Below are 16,075 nucleotides of genomic sequence, written 5' to 3' on the forward strand. Positions count from 1 at the left end.
AGCATGTTGATAGACTGGGTGAATTAGGTCAGTCGAGGCAACCTTGAGGAGGGTTTCATAGAAAATATCTGTGATATCTTTCTTGAACAGTATGTTATTGAACCTACAAGAGAACATGTGCAGTGAACTGAGATTCACTGGTAGGGGGTTGTGCTGATGGCTGACTCCACCTCCTGGCTCCGCCCCCATCTGCTCACATATAACCCTGGTTTCCCGCCTAAACCCAGAACTCTTCCAAAGACCACTGTGAAACCTTGTCCATTATTATAACCTAATAAAAGTGTATGTTCTCCCTCCAGTTGTGAAAGCTTTTATTCATGCTACAATTTTATTTGCTTATACCCTAAATGATGGAAGCGCTACTCAAGCCAGTTATGCTACTGATAGACCTTCTGTCCCCCAACGCAGCTGAGAAGTTCACATACTGGCTAGACTGCTTCCAGGCCTACCTGAACGTGACCAGAGATGTCTTCCAGACCGATGAACTCAGGAGGTCCATACTCATATCGAGGGAAGGAACGAAAGGGTATGCAGGGACTGCTCTACATATGATGCTGCCATCAAGGTGTTGAAGGCTCGGTACCTGAAGTCGCAAAATGAGGTCCAAGTGAGGCACCAACTTGCCCTGCATCACCAACATCCAGGAGAGACCATCGATGACTACCTGCTAGATCTGTGGAAGCTTGCCAAGAAGTTCAGGTACAAAGCGGCTATGGGCCACGTTCATGAGGAAGACAGATCCAGGACACTCTAGTCGCTGGGGTCCGCTCAAGGTACATGAGGCAGTGACTGCTCATGTCGGGTAAGAAGGATCTGGCTAGCCACGTTAAATTGGCCAAATCATTGGAACCAGCCAAGCTCGCGAACGATGACCTTGCAGCCAGCAAGCTCACCCACCAAGGTGACCTCTTCCAAGTACAGGATACTCCCATTATGCCAGCCCTAATGGCTGCCACACCCGTCATAAGGAGGGCTTGTTCTGCAGCAAGAGCCAGCATCCCCGATCTCGTTGCCCAGCTAAAGACTCTGTGTTCCAGCTGTGGCAAGAAAGGGCATTGGGTGAGGGTTTTCCGCACGAGTGGTGGCCCGGGGAAGTCTGCAGCCTGCACCGCTCCTGGATCTGATTCCAGCCCAAGCTGTCTGGCCTGAATTTACCCGAGCCCACTTGCTGCACTACACGCTGATGGAGGGTGGCATTGGCAGTGAGAAAATGGCATGAAAAGGCTCAGCAGCCATCTTGCCACGACCTGAATTCAAACTCGGCGCCATAATCATCAGAGGTGGAAGGAGGGCGGCCATCTTGGTCGACACCATATTACCCACACAAGGCAACCCAGGACATTGGGGGCCACTCAAGCGGGGTCCTAGCTTCGATGGTCCTAGACCATCCCAGACCTCACCAGCTCAGAAACTCCATCGTAATGTCAAAGTAAACAGACGTTCCACTAAATGCCTAATCGACATGGGCTCGACTGAAAGCTTCATAGACTCATGGAGTGTGAAAAAATACAACCTGAAGATGTATCCTTCCAATAATCACATATTCCTTGCATCTCATTCATATTCTACACATCTTCAACAACATTGTTTAGTACATCTGTCATTAGAAAGGGGGAGTTCTGTAAATTTCATCTATATATATTTGATGAACTGTGTGCTCCAGAGTTGTTTGGTCTGGACTTCCTGTGTAACCTCAAAAGCGTGACCTTGGAGTATTCTGGTCTCCTCCCCCAATAACGATAAGGACTGCCCCTCAAATCATAACCCACATGCAGCCTCTCCACACTGAATATCAACCCCCCCAACATCTCTCTTCCCAAATCCATCCTCTGACTGCTACCAAGAGCAGGAGGTATAGCACAGCATACCAAGATTTTATAAAGTCTGAAACACAACATCTGCTCGATGACGGTATCGTCGAGCCTAGCACCAGCCCATGGACAGTGCAAGTGGTAGTGGTAAAGAGGGAAAAAATAATCCAGACTAGAAATTGACTATAGCCAAACTATTAATCAGTACACACTCCTGGACAAATATCCCCTCCCTTGAATTTCGGAAATGTGAATGATATTGTGCAGTATCCGGTCTATTCAACCATTGACCTGAAAGCTTCCAATACCTTCTGAGGACCATCCATATATGGCATTTGAGCCAAACAGTCATCTCTATCAATTCCGGAGGGTCCTTTTCAGTATCACTAATGGGGTTTCTAGCTTCCAGAGGCAGATGGACAGAATGGTGGATGAATATGATTTGAAGGCTACCTTCCCCTACCTCGATAATGTCACCATGTGTGGCCATACCTTGGAAGACAATGAGCCCCAACCTCTAGAGTTTTCTCCACATGGCAAAAGCCCTGAACCTCACTTATAACTCTAATAAGTGTGTGTTCAGGACTAAACATTTGGCAATCCTTAGCTACGTGGTGGAGAATGACATCATTGGCCTTGATCCCGATAGGATGCGCCCCCTGTTGGAGCTTCCCGTTCCCAGGACCACAAAGGCTTTGAGGAGATGCCTGGGGTTTTTCTCATATTACGCCCAGTGGATCCCTCAATCCGCTGATAAGTTTTGTCCTCTCTTAAAAGCCACTAACCTCCCCCTCTTGGCTGAAGGCCAAATGGCTTTTAACTACCTCCGAAATTGCATTGCAAAGCTGCCATGTACGCGGTGGACAAGAATGTGCCTTTCCAAGTGGAAAGCGGCACTTTGGACATAGTCCTGACTGCTACCCTCAACCAGCCGGACAGGCTGGTTGCATTTTTTTCTTGGCCATTACAAGGCTATGAGCTCTGGAACCCATATGTGGAAAAGGAGGCTCAAGCCATTGTAGAAGATTTATGCTTCTCACTGACCAGCACTGTGTCACATTGATGTTTAATTATGTCAAGAGGGGAAAAATCAAAAATGACAAGTTAGCTAGGTGGAGGATCGAGCTCTCCACCTACAATTATGACATTACCTATCAGCCAGGAGCCCTTAATGACCCTCCAGATGCCAGATCCAGGGGAAGCTGTGCCTCCTCACACACCGGTCAACTGCGGCCTATGCATAATGAGCTCTGCCATCCAGGGGTTACCCACATGGCTCATTTTGTCAAGGCGTGCAATCTGTCCTATTCCATGGAAGATATCAGGGAAATGGCCAGGTCTTGCCAGGTCTGTGCGGAGTGCAAACCGCACTTCTACCACCCCACAAAGGCGCAGCTGACCAAGTCATCCAGGTCCTTCAAACGGCTCAGTGTCAATTTTAAGGGACCTCTCCCCTCCACAAATGGGAACGCTTTCTTCCTCTTTATCATTGATGAGCACTCCCGCTTCCTGTTCTCCATCCCATGTCCAGACACGTCCACGTCATTAGTCATAAAGGCCCTAGATTCCATTTTTGCTCTGTTCGGGTATCCCAGCTATATGAATAGTGACTGGGGCTCATCCTTTATGAGTGACGAGTTACGTCAGTACCTGCTGGTGAGGGGCATCACATCCAGCAGGATTATTAGCTACAACCCCCGGGGGAATGGGCAGGTTGAAAAGGAGAACATCACGGTCTGGAAGGCTGTCATACTGGCCCTGTAGTCAAAAGGCCATAGGAAGTTCTTCCTATGGTGCTCCATTTCATCAGTCACTACTATGTACCGCGACCAACGCTACTCCTCACGAGCTTCTATTCACTTTCGAAAAAAGGTCGGCATCGAAAACTACATTCCCAACCTGGCTCAGGAAGCACGTGAGGAGAACCAAGACTGACCCCCTGGTGGAAAGGGTGAAACTGCTCCATGCCAATCCCACATATGCCTATGGGAGTACCTGGATGGCAGGGGGGACACTGTCTCCATCAGGGATCTGGCACATGCTGGAACAGAGGGTTTATTTCAAGTGCCCTGCTAGCCATTGAGCTAATTCTCGCCACCCCCAGTCATGGACTCGGGGGATCCAGTTCAGGAGGAAAGTGCACCCCCCTCCACCATTGAGCTGGAGACCCAGCCCACCTCTCCTCCCTCACAAGGGGACCAGGAGACCCCAGGAGTCCAAGGCCCCCCGGTGCTAAGGTGCTCCACCAGGATCTCAAGACATCCCCCCCCATCGGTTAAATCTGTAAATTTCTAAAAACTGTCTATTTTTTTTTCTGAACCCACATTCTCTGTCGTCATTCACAAACCCTAAATTCTACAGGAAGTGGTGAATGCAGTGAACTGGGGTTCACTGATAGTGTGTTGCACTGATGGCTGGCTCCGCCCCCATCTGCTCACATATAACCCTGGCTTCCCGTCTAAACCCAGAACTCTTTTGAAGATGACTGTGAAACCCTACCCACAGTTATAAGCTAATAAAAGCATTTGTTCTCCGTCCAGTTGTGAGAGCTTTTATTCGCACTACAACACGTTATCTTGGATCTGGTCCTGTGCAATGAGACAGGTAAAATTACTGATCTTGTAGTTAAGGATCCTCTGGGAATGAGTGTTCACAGTATGAATGAGTCTCACATACAAATGGCAGGTACAATAGTTGGGTTTAAAACCAGTGTGTTTTGCCGAAACAAGGGAAACTGCAAAGGGAGGAGCGAGGTGTTGGTTGAGGTTGGCAGGGAATACAAGTTACATGGAGGGGTGGTTGAGGAACATTGGAAGATTTTCAACCAGATTTTCCACAGTGCTCAATAAAAAAGTATATTCCAGTTAATGGCAAGGACAGTAAGGGTGGGGACACCATCCTTGGATAATTAAGGAAGGCATCAAACTAAAAAATCATGCGTACAAATTCACCAAAAGCAGTGGGAAATGAGAAGATTGGGAAAACTTTAAAAAACATTAAAGAATCACGAAGCCAGCAATAAAGGGAGGGAAGGTAGATTTTGAAACAAAGATTACCACAAAATATAAAAGCAGACAGTAAAAGTTTTATAATTATATAAAGCAGAACAGGGTGGCTAAAGTGAAGTTTGGACCCTTGGAGGATGAGAAAGGAGAATTGACATTGGGTAATGAGGAAATGGCTGAGGCTCTGAATGATTATTTTGTGTCATTCTTCATGGTGGAGGACACATCTACCATGCCAAAGACAGATGTTATGGATTTGATGCAAAGTGAGGACCTAAATGCAATAGATATCACTACAGAGCAAACTTGTGGGTCTAATGATAGACACGTCCCCTGGTCCTGAAGGAATGCATCCCAGAGTACTGAAAGAAAAGGAGAGGTTATAGTAGAGGCTTTGGTCATAATTTACCAAATTTCTCTGGAGTCTAGATAGGTCCCAGCAGATTGGATGATGGTGAATGTCATGCCATTATTTAAAAAAGGAGTAAACAAAAGGCAGGGAACTATAGGCCAGTTAGTTTAACATCTGTGGTTGAGAAAATGCTTGGAACTATCATTAAGAAATAGCGAGGTATCTGGAGCAAAATGGATTCATCAGCAAAATGCAGCATGGATTCAGCAAAGACGGATCCTGTTTCACGAACCTACTGGAGTTCTTTGAGGATATAATGTGCGCATTAGATAGGGGGGGACAGATAGACGTTGATTACTTGGGTTTCCAGAAGGCATTCGATAGGGTGCTGGTGAAAGATAAAGATGCATAGAGTTGGGGGTGATGTATTAGCATGGATAGAGGATTGGTTAACTAATACAAAGCAAAGAGTTGGAATACAGGGGTGTTTTCTTGGTTGCCAATTAATGGTGTCGCAGGGGTTGGTGCTGAACCCGCAACTGTTCCTGATTTATGTTCATGATCTGGAAGAGCAGACATAGTGTAGTGAATCTAAATTGGTGATGACACTAACTTGAGTGAAAAAGCAAATTGTGCAAAAGAAATGGAGAGTCTGCATCGAGATATAGATAGGTTAAGTGAATGGACAATCGTCTAGCAGATGGAGTACTATATTTGTAAATATGACATTATCAAATTTGAAAGGAAAAATGGAAAATCAGATGACTATTTTAATGGCAAGCGATTGGAGCATGCTGCCATGCAGAAGGACTTGGGAGGGCTTGTGCATGAATTGCAAAAGGTTGATTTGCAGGTGCAGCAGGCTATCAAGAAGGCAGATGGGATGTTGGCTTCATTGCCAGAGGGAATGAATTTAGGAGCAAGGAGGTTATGCTGTAACAGTACAAGGCACTGGTGAAGATTCATCTGGAGTTCTGCGAGGAAGGATGGCTTTGTAGGTGGTCCAGAGGAGGTTCACCAGGTTGATCACAGAGATGCGTATTAACCTGAGAAGAGATGGTTGTCTGGAGCTGTACTCACTTAAATTTAGAAGAATGGGAGGGACTCTTATAGAAACATATAAAATTATGAAAGGCCTAGATGAGATAGAGGCAGGTAAGTTGTTCCCATTGTTGGGGGGGGGGGGGGCTAGAACTCGGGAACTTAGCCTCAAGATCCTCAAGTGGATGTAAGATGGAAATAAAGAGGGATCGATTTTCCCAGAGGGTGGTGAATCTATGGAATTCACTGCCCATTGAAGCATTGGCGACAACCTTAGTAAATATATTTAAGTCAAGGTTAGAAAGATTTTTACAAAGTAGAGGAATTAAGGGATTTGGGGAAAAGGCAGGTAGGTAGAGATGAGTCTATCATCAGATCAGCCATATATGGTGGAACAGTCTCGATGGGCTGGTTGGCCTACTTCTCTTCCTATTTTCTATATTCTTATGTTTTTTTCCAAAGTGTGAATTGATTTAGCCACCCAATAAATTGATTTATTGGGTGCAATACTCCAATGTGGTTCATTATGGACTTCTGCATTCTTATGCCTCTGTTTATCTAGCCCTGGATCCTCCATATTATATAAACTCCCACGACCCTCGCGCACTCCCACGACCTTCGCGCACTCCCACGACCTTCACGCGCTCCCACGACCTTCGCGCGCTCCCACGACCCTCGCACACTCCCACGACCTTCGCACACTCCCATGACTTTCCCAAATTTAGGATTGCACCTTCTTGTTCCAATTTCTTCTTCTCATTGTGCATCACCAATTGTACTACTCAACATTAAATTTCATCTGCCTCCTAGTTACCATCCTACTAACCAGACAACATCATTTTTATTAATGTTCTCCACTCAGTTCACAACCAGTGCAACTTCTTTGTCATCTTCAAACTTGGAATTTTGTCCTATACTCACAAAAAAAGTGATTGATGTACTTTTTTTAAATTGTCCTTGCATCGATCCTAGCTGAACTCTCAATGTATTCTCCCCTCCAATTCAAAAGAAAACAATCTTTCTTAACTAGGGCGGCGTGGTTAGCTACATAGCTCTTACAGTGCCAGCGACCTGGGTTCAAATCTGGCACTGCCTGCAAGGAGTTTATACATTTTCCCCGTGTCTCTGAGCTTCCTCCAGATGCTACGGTTTTCTCCAAACCTTCAAAAATGTATGGGGGGGAGGGGGATAATATTTTAATTGGTCTATTTGGGCAGCACTGCCTCATGGGCCTAAAAGGTTTGAAACTCTATGGGAACTCTAAAATAAAACAAATAAATTAGATTCTTCTGTTTCTTGACTTGAGGCCAATTTTCTATCCATTCTGCTGCAGCCCCCTCCAATTCCATTTGCTTCAAACATGATGATAAGACCATTATGTGGAATATCATCAAATGTGTTTTGAAAATCCAAATGTATTTCAAACCACACAATAAAGAAACAGGCCATTCAGCCAAACTTATCTGCACTGACCATATTTTAATCCCATATCCCACCACTTGCTCTATAGTCTTCTCTGCCAAAGAAATTGAAGTGCTCACGTCCGGTAGATACTTTTTTAAATGCTGTCAGTGACCCACCTTTAACCATTCTCTCCTGCAGCACATTCCATGTACTTTCCGCATTCTAGTGAAGATTGTCCCCTTGAATCCCTTCTAAGTCTCTTCCTTTCCCTATACCTATGTTTATTGGTTTTATCTGCCTCCAATAAAGGGGAACGATTCCCAAATTCTACCCAACTATATAATCTCAAGATTTTATATGCTAGAATCTGGAGCAGGCAAAGAATTGCTGGAGAAACTGTTAGGTCTGCTTTGTTCATGAATGAGTGAGTCAAACACCAGACTGAGTCGAAATCAAGGTTCTTTGTTCTTTATTGCCGGATTGTAACACTTGCAACTAACAGTGTTAGTTGGAGAAGGCGCATTCTGCCGTTATGAGCAAGTGGTGTTTTTTATATACCTTAGGATACGTACTTAGTAAATTATCATACCATGACATTGTCCAATGAATAAACTGTTGCTGTCCCTCTCTGCTAGCCTCCTGCACATCAATTTGTCATCCCCACTCTTATCTTGAGAGTACAAGGTCACAACTGCATCTTGTTACGGCCCAGCACTGGGTGACTCCCTCTACATTCCCAGCTCATGATGTTTTTACCTAACAAAACTCAAAATGGTCAGTCAATGTTTTGGATCTGGAGCCTTCACCAAGATAAAATAGGTAAAATTACATGAACAGAGGAGAGAGGCTGTGGACATGGAGTCTAACACCATGGAAGGTTTAAAGTTCGAGGAGAAATACTTAAAGGAGCTTTGAGGGGCAAGATTTCAACATAGTGGGTAAATGGAACATGCCGACAGAGGGCCCGGTAAAGGTCATAGTGGTTTAAAATCATTTGGACTGGTACATATATAGAAAACGAATATGGAGATAGGAGCAAATTCAACAAAATGTGATGAGGGTGCAAGTTGTTGAGGACATCAGGCTGAGGGCCTGGTTTTGTAATGTACAAATCTAACCCTTCCTCAACAGCACCTAGTAAACCTCCCAGAGAGGATGTTGGTCCACTCTGGATAAGGTCCAAATTGGTTCCAATTAAGCAGGTCCCACCTTATTCCAATGACCCAGGAATCCAAAGTCCATCCCACCCGCCATGCAGTCAACTGACCTATCCGATTCCTGTACTCCCTAGCTCATGGCTCCAGAAATAATCCAAAGATAATAACTCTGAGAGCCTTCTCTTTAAATGGCTACCTAGCTCCCAAGACTCAAGTAGCAGCATTGTGTTCTTTCTTCTGCCTGTCATTAGATAGATAACTTTTTTAATTGTCATGTAACAATACGAAAAATGTAATATACATGAAATGTTATATACACAAAATTCCCTCTTGCCCTAACACAAGACAAACAAACAGCCACAATTAGATTTCAAATTTATTGTCAGAGTACATACATGACATCACATACAACCCTGAGATTCTTTTTCCTGCGGGCGAGGCTGAATTATGACTTATTGGAAGCGCAAGAAAATCACAATAAAATAAAGTAATGTAAATAAACTGATTATGCAATGCAGAGAGAAAAAATATCAATAAAATGGAATAGTAAGGTTTCTTAAATAAGTCCCTAATTGACTTTGTTGAGAACTCTGATGTTGGAGGGGTAGCAGCTGTTCCTGAACCTGGTGGTGCGAGTCTTGGGGCACCTAGACCTCTTTCCTGATGGTAGCAATGAGAACAGAGCATGTGCTGAGTGGTGGGGATGCTTGCTGTTGCTTTCCAATGGCAGCGTTCCATGTAGATGCTCTCGATGGTGGGGAGGGTTTTACCAGTGATGTCCTGGGTTGTGACAACTACTTTTTGCAGGCCTTTTCATTCAGGAGTATTGGTGTTCCCATACCGGTCAGTGATGCAGCCAGTCAGCACACTTTCCACCTCACATTTATAGAAACTTGCCTGGGTTTAAGATGTCATATCAAACCTCTGCAAATTCTTGAGGAAGTAGAGGTACTGACGTGCTTTCTTCATGATCCCAGGAAAGATCCTCCAAGATCGTGACTCCCAAGAACTTAAATTTGTTCATCCTCTCCACCTCTTATCCCCCAATGACCACTGGATTGTACACCTCTGGTTTTCCCTTCCTGAAATCCATTCAGCTCCTTGGTTTTGGTGATATCGAGTCTGAGGTTGTTGTTAGCACACCATTCAGTCAAATTTTCAATCTCCCTCCTGTACACTGACTCATTGGCCCTTTTTTCTACAACCTATTACCAAGGTATTGTCAGTGAATTTGTAGACAGAGTTGTCGTACTGAGCCACACAGTGAGTAGAGCAGGGGGCTAAGAATGCAACCCTGTGGTGCTCCATTACTGATGGAGATTGTGGAGGGGATGTTCTTACCAATCTTCGCTAATTGTGGTCTGCAGTTGAGGAAATCCAGTATCCAATTACACAGTGGGATGTTGAGTTGTAGCTCTTGGAGTTTGCTGATCAGTTTTGAGGGGATGATGTGTTAAATGCTGAACTGCAGTCAATAAAGAACATCCTGATGAATGCTTATTTACTGTCCAAGTGATCCAAGGCTTTGTGTAGAGCCAGTGAGATAGCTTCTGCTGTAGACTTGTTGCTACAATAGGCAAATTGGAACAAATCCATGTCATCACTGATATGCTTCAATATCAGTCTTTCAAAACGCTTCATTATTGTTGATGTGAGTGCCACTGGTCAATAGTCATTTAGGCAGGTTACCGCATTCTTGTTGGGCACTGGTACAATTGATCCCTGTTTGAACCCAGTGTTCTCTTAATTAGCATCGAATTAAGAGAAAGAGAAGCAAAAGAGAGTCTCTTCAGAAATTGAGTGTCCATATATTTGCCTCCAGAAGCTCTACAGTTTCTGCAGTTGCACAGACTCCTGTTCAATCCATTGGCAACCTGTGCTCCAGAACCAAACATCCGATATAATCAGGAATATTTCAGTGGGCGGGGACCTTCTTGTCCTCTGCCCTCTCTCAAAGCTTAGTTCCAATATCTGATTCCCACGAGCCAGTCTCCAGCAGCCCACAGACTGGTGTGAGTCCTTCGACCACAATTCGTTAACACCCCACAGCCTGTATGGGCCCTTCAGCCACTAAGCCCCGTGCTGTTCCGTTGCCATGGTCACCTTCTGCAGGGTCATCTCCCTGGCTTCTCATTCTCAACAAGGGGTGTTCTTCCCGTTTACATTGAGCCATGATTTCTGCTTATCCACCCCCTTCATGATGTTCTGCAGCCCCACCTGGGGTTCCCCAGCTTCTCAACCACTCAAGTAAAGGTTCATGGAATCTTCTCGAGGTTTATCTTGCTTTTCTACCAAAGATTAGATTGAATTAAACATTAAATATTTTCAGTCCAAGCATCCCAGGATAGAATTGATTCTTTGGTCCAGCGATCACTTATTGAAATTTCATTCTACCGATGTTAATAGAATTGAATTTTGCAAAGTGTATCGTGTACTGCCTCAACCAGATTATTCAGTACATTTGTTCCAGTGACTGAGTGTCTCACATCTTACCTCTGCACTATCTAGACATACTTATCTCACCTTTTATGACCTGCTGAGTTTCTGCAGCATATTTGCGTCTTGTTCTACCTGTGTTGCTTCCCTTCACACTGAATTGATTCCATTCTTCTCAAAACTGAAAGCAACCAGATAAATAAAACCAAATTTTACATCTTACATTGGTACTTAATAGGATAATTAAATTAAACTCTGCTTCTAAATAACTTCTCATTATACTAGTTTGAGGAAGAAGGAATCCCTTGAAAATGTCCCGGAGGCAAACGAGCTTGATTTAGCAAGAAACAATACCCAATCCTCCATAAGAGCACTCAACGTGGATATGCAAAAAATGTGAAAATGGAAAGACGATTGAATGAAATATGTGCAGCAAATCACCGTTTCCTTGTTTTCTCTGCAAGACGCTCAATGTGCATTTTGCACCCAGCGGCACAAGACAGCTTCTCCCCCTCTGCTGTCAGATTTCTGAATGAGCAATAAACCTCAAACGCTGTCTCACTTTCTCCTACTTCCTTGCACTATTTATTTATTTCTGAAATGTAATTTATGGCAATATTTTGCACTGTGCGATTCCTGCTGTAAAACCACAAATTTTGCAATACATTCGTGACCAAAAATTCAGGTCCTGCTTTCACCAAAGACTTTGAATGTAAATTTAAGATTTTCAAAGGAAATTTGAGTATTCCCTCCACCAGGAAGATTTAAACCAGCGGTTTTGGTGTCACCAAAAGCAAAGCATTTTTTTTTTGCAGTTAAAAATAAAGGTATGTTTACAGTAGTTCACATAGCTTGAATGGAGGAAACTATGAGCATACAATGACAATAATTAAGCAATCTTCATCTCATTTGAAAATCACAATAAAATTCAATTTGTAAGTGGATTTTCATGCACTCACTGTGCTCGTAGGCCGGAAGGGCCTGTTACTATACTGTATCTCTCAATTTTAAAAGTTCAATATTCTATGACAAATGTTGAATTATTTAACTGTTTTATGATGGTTCGCTCTGCAAGTACTTCAGAACTTTAGCAAAGAATGTTTCCACAAGGCTATTGCTGCACCATTGACAAGCTTTGAATCCGACATGGTCTGTAATGAGTTTTAATGTTCTCCCGTGTTCTGCGTAGGTTTACTAAGTGATCACACCTTCAGACACATCTTTCTTGCTCCTCCCCTTTCCACCTTCCCCAGGGACCACTCCCTCCATGACTTCCTCGTTCACTCATCCCCTTCCACCCATGGCCCCCTCGGTACTTACCCTGTGTCCACAGGAGGTGCTCTACTTCTGCCCACACCTCCTCCTTCATCATCATTCGGGGCCCAAACCCATTGGGAGTAGTAAGAGAAGAGTCTAGACACCTGCAGAAGGCCTTGAGCATGTGGGGGAGCGATAGTTCCATTAGGGAATGCATGCGTTCTGGGTTGGGACCAATCACACCATGCTCCACAATGTACCCAAGGATGGCGAGGCGGGTAGTGTTGAACACGCACTTACCACATTGTAAGTGAGGTTCTGCTCCTCGGCCATCTGGAGAAACCTCTCCAGGTTGGCATCGTGGTCCTGCTGATCATGGCCGCAGATGTTGACATTTATGACCCCAAGTAGAACTGGTAGAGGTGACCATCTATCTCAAAGGCAGTAAAAGGTTTATCCAGGGCGTGGATAGGGATCTGATGCTAGGCTGACTTCAGGTCAGTCATGGAGAAGACCTTATAGTGGGCTATCTCATTGACCATGTTGGCTATTCGGGGAAGAGGGTGTGTCCAGCTGGGTATATCAGTTTATGATCTGACTATAGTCGATGACCATCCTCGGTTTGCTGCCCCCTTTTACAACCAGGACCTGGGCTCTCCAGTGGCTGGTGCTGGGCTCTATGATACCTTCCGCCAGAAGCTGCCTCACCTCTGCCTTGATAAAAGGCCACACAATAGCACCTGCTCTTGGCAGCTATGGGCTTGCAGTCTGGCATTAGGTAGTTGAAGAGGGATGAAAGGGGTCCCACAATGTAGAGAGTCTGGAGGTGGACTGGGGCAGTCGCTGGGCGTTGTGCTGTAGACGGTGAGTGGGCCACTAAAGGCAGGGTGAGGCTTTGGAGGTGGCACTGGAAGTCCTGCCCTAAGATGACAGGGGCACAGAGTTTTGGCATGACCAGGAGCCTGAACCCTTGATATGTTTCCCCAACCACTGCAGATCTGCTGAGCAGCACCCGTGCCATGATAGAGTGGTCCTGGGCAGCGAGGGCAATAGAGAAGTTCATGGGGTATACCCTTAATTTCAGCATCTGGGCCACATTTGGGTGCACAAAGTTCTTAATACTATTGCTATCAAACAGGCATTTTGTTACCTTCCGGTTGACAACGATGTCGATCATTCAACACCCAAGTCCATGGGGAATGCCCTTCTTTAGCACGGTGGACGCTAGGACCATCTCCCCAATGGTTGTGGTGAATACCGGCCAGCAGTTTCCTTCTGGGGCGTGGGTGAGTTGGGTGTGCGATTTTGTTGACCACGTTATCCCGTCAGCGAGGTGAGCGAGTTGGGGCAGTCGGGGGTTGGTTGGCCCATGATGGCGATGCCTGGTGGACGCACGTGGCATCAGTGCAGTCGGGTGACCTGACCGGAAGTGAGGCTGGAGGTGGCGTCATCGGTGCCAGCGGAAGTTGGGTGGAGGAAGATGACAGTACGGGTGGGTGGCTAGATCGTAAGTGACATTGGCGTTGCAGGCAGAAGTGGCAGCCAAGTAATGGCACTGCCTGGTTTTCTCATGTGGCGACAGCCGGGGGGCTCCCGGCTGATTGTGGAGGGCCGCAGTGCTAGAGAGGCACACCTTAGTGAAATGGCCTTTCTTACCACATTGGGAGCAATGCGAATTCCTCGCCAGGCAACTCTTTTGGAAGCGCCTGTCCTACCCACACCGGGACCCACAGTACTTACATCGGCAGGATGCGTCGACAGCAGCAATTGTCTCTTCCCCATAGGGCACCTCAGCAATAGCAGTCGTCATCATCGGCCAGACTGGAGTTTGGGGGAGTCGGACATCAAAAACTTCTACATGGTGGGTTGCAGCTTCCAGAGAGTGGACTACCTCCATGATTCTGATAAGGGAGGCAGTATTTTCTTACAGCAATCTCTGCTAGGTTGCCCTCAATCGAAACCCTCCCATTCTCGGTCAGGCATGGGCAAGCTAGCTCAAGCAGAGACCCCAGATGGGCGTCTACTGTCTCACCTGGCTGCTGCAACCTGATGCTGAGCGGTTACCAGGCATAGAGCACATTTATTTGGGGCCTGTACATGCATTCCAGGACAGCCATTGCAGGTTTGTAGTCCAAGCAGTCTCTGATGGCCTGGAAAGCATGGGGGCCCAGTTTGATGCAAAGTACCATGAGTCTCTTTTGGTTCACGTTAATCACCTCAGCCTGTGTCTGGATGATCGCCTCAATCGCATTCTTCCAGATCTCAAATTGTGCCAGGGCATCTGGATATTGGGGGTCGATTTCAGATTCCTGATGGTGAGGAACTTGTCCATGGTCTTTACATTTTAAGTGGATTAAATTGTGGTGCACTGTGGTGCAGCAAGCAGACACAAAACACAGAAAAGACTGTTCTACAGTCTTAAACTCTGTCAAACACCAGTAGTAGTCTTGATGGCTCCATGTATGACTGGCCCAGGAGGGGCCAGCTCAAGTTTATATATAGGTTAGTGATTGACAGCTGGCCAGGTGGAGTCAGCCTCCCAGGTGGTCTTCTTGCAGGTACAGAGGTCGCCACCTGCAGTAGGCTGGTGGTTTCGTGCCCAGTGCTGCAGTTGTTTCACCACAAACCAAAAGGTGATTGTTGGTTAACTGGGTGGGATGGGGTCACGGGTCAGAAGGCCCTGTTACCATGTTGCAAGTCTAAATTTTAAATTTAGACACACTGTACGGTAACAGGCCATTTTGGACCACAAGACCATGCCATCCAACTTACACGCAATTAATCTGCACCCCCAATACATTTTGAACGGTGAGAGGAAACCGTTTTCCCTGGGGAAACCCCATGCAGACACGATGGGGAGAACATACAAACTCCTTACAGACAGCGTGGGATTTGAATCCCGGTCCCGATCACTGGCGCTGTAAAGGCGTCCCACTAACTGCCATGCCAACCGTTCCGCCGTGTTTGAAGGTAAAGTGATCAGATAAGCGATTCGATCATTCCTGACTGAAGGAAAAGAAGTTGAAAATCGAGGGATGTAAAATTCACCGAGAAATAACCATTGTACAAACGTCTCTCGTGTGACTTGTGTCAAGAAACTGAATTGCATTGAAGGAACTGTAAAATTCACCTGACGTCCAATAGCTCAACCTACTTGCAACCTATAAGCTGTCACTGTGACTGATGGGTGTCATTAGAATCGCAAGGATGCTTTTTTCACAGAAGTGAAAAGCCAGAGGATTTCTTCTGTGACAGTCACTAAGACAGAAAGAGGCAATCAGTTAGATTACGAGATGGAAGGAACAAAAAGATGATATCAAAATTGTGTGCGTTGGTTAGTTTTGCCAGCATGGTTACCACAACACCATTACAGCGCCAGTGACCCGGGTTTAAATCCACCGCTGCCTGGAAGGAGTTCTATGTTCCCTGCTTATTTATGTGGGTTTCTACCAAGTCCTCCCACCTTCTAAAGAGATGTTCGGGGGTTTTTTGGTGTATTGGAGGCAGCTCGGGGTCATGGGATGGAATTAAAGAGAAAACTGGAGAGATTGGATCTTGATGGCAACTAAAATTCTTGTTAAGTATCAGTGTGTTTGTGGCAGGCTGCACCAA

At 45.6% G+C, this 16,075-nt stretch overlaps 1 protein-coding gene across 4 annotated transcripts in view; it reads right to left on the bottom strand.

Annotated features, from left to right (window-relative positions):
• oca2 (oculocutaneous albinism II) overlaps positions 1-16,075 on the bottom strand; it is a 484,102-nt gene that overhangs the window by 28,831 nt on the left and 439,196 nt on the right. The window contains exon 23 of one of the 4 annotated variants that reach the window (XR_011342330.1): positions 11,294-11,387. The exons of the other annotated variants lie outside the window; for them this stretch is intronic. The gene's annotated coding sequence lies outside the window, so the exon portion shown is untranslated. The remainder of the gene's footprint in view (positions 1-11,293; positions 11,388-16,075) is intronic. 4 annotated transcript variants of the gene reach the window in all.

Source organism: Narcine bancroftii, chromosome 7, assembly GCF_036971445.1.
Source record: "Narcine bancroftii isolate sNarBan1 chromosome 7, sNarBan1.hap1, whole genome shotgun sequence".
Classification (NCBI taxonomy): Eukaryota; Metazoa; Chordata; class Chondrichthyes; order Torpediniformes; family Narcinidae; genus Narcine; species Narcine bancroftii.